Source organism: Pygoscelis adeliae, unplaced genomic scaffold (genome assembly GCF_000699105.1).
Source record: "Pygoscelis adeliae isolate BGI_AS28 unplaced genomic scaffold, ASM69910v1 Scaffold4, whole genome shotgun sequence".
Taxonomy (NCBI): domain Eukaryota; kingdom Metazoa; phylum Chordata; class Aves; order Sphenisciformes; family Spheniscidae; genus Pygoscelis; species Pygoscelis adeliae.
The window spans coordinates 9,740,856-9,742,062 of record NW_008824986.1 but is presented as its reverse complement, the minus strand read 5'-3'; positions in this window follow the sequence as shown (position 1 = coordinate 9,742,062).

Below are 1,207 nucleotides of genomic sequence, written 5' to 3'. Positions count from 1 at the left end.
TGGGAGCATATTTTTAAATAAAAATTTATTTATTAAATATAAATTCATGACTCAGGCTGTCTTGTTTTTATTGGTTATGACTGTTAAGACCCTCGTCAGAGAAGCAAACTGCTCAACAGAATTAAAACTATTTGAAAGGCAGTGGGGGCTGGAAAAAATCTGTAAAATCAGACCTAACAAATGAGTGTAGTCTTAATCTCAGCATGTGAGGACTCTGTTTTTTGGAAATATGTATTATTTAAAGAGAAAGTTTTCAAAAATATAACATCTGATGTCTTAATGTTTTTTTCTACAAATAAATGTGGTTCACTATTCTGTAACAGTACAAAACACACTATTTAAAGGTATTAACAGTTTTTACATGTGTGTATGTATGCTTTTTTTTTTAAATCTCTCTCTACTTAATACACAAGTAGTGAATTAATTACTTAAGCTGCTTGTTTTGAGGAGGTGATTCTTACTCTCACGGTGAGAGATACAGAACGATGCTTTTTTAGTATGGGGCATGTTTTCACCCAGAAAACCCCGGTTTGTAGAAATTTCTATCCTGACAATTTAAACGTGGTTTTACAAGTGCATCCTTAGATCTGTCTTCAGAAGAAACCTGATCTTTCTGATGCAACGCAGAGCACAAACACATCTGAAAGAAGCAAAAGCACCTTGTGAAAGGATGAAAGATGACAGGCATCGTACGTATCTGTTCTGTTGCTTCTGATTTGGAATGACTGATTTGAAAAAGAAGGCAGACGGGGGGCTTAGGTTTCCGTGTCTTTTCCTGCCTTCCACCTGGGGGCTGGCTCCACACAACACCCCTTACACACTCCCCACTTTTGGTGAGGTCAAAGCTGCAGAAAACTCGACAGCAGGTTTCTGGCTAAAAGCACTACGCTTGAAATTGTTACTATCAGGAAGCCTGGCAATGGTGAGGGGTAGAAGAAATATGTTCATGACAACATCTCTTCTTCAGAGCAGAGGAGCTGAGGGGTGACTAAGCAAGACCCCCGAGATCAGTAACAGTGTCTCAGGTGCAGAGAATAGAGGGAGAGATTCCTGGTTAGAGAATAGTCTACTCATCTGACTGCTGCTGGCAGATTCCTGATGGTAAGGGGAAATTCTAGCCGAAACCCTCTGATCAGATCCCACTTAGCAGGCTACCTTAATGCAAGGTAATAATGCGCCTAACGTGCACTGCCCCACTTTTCGCTTC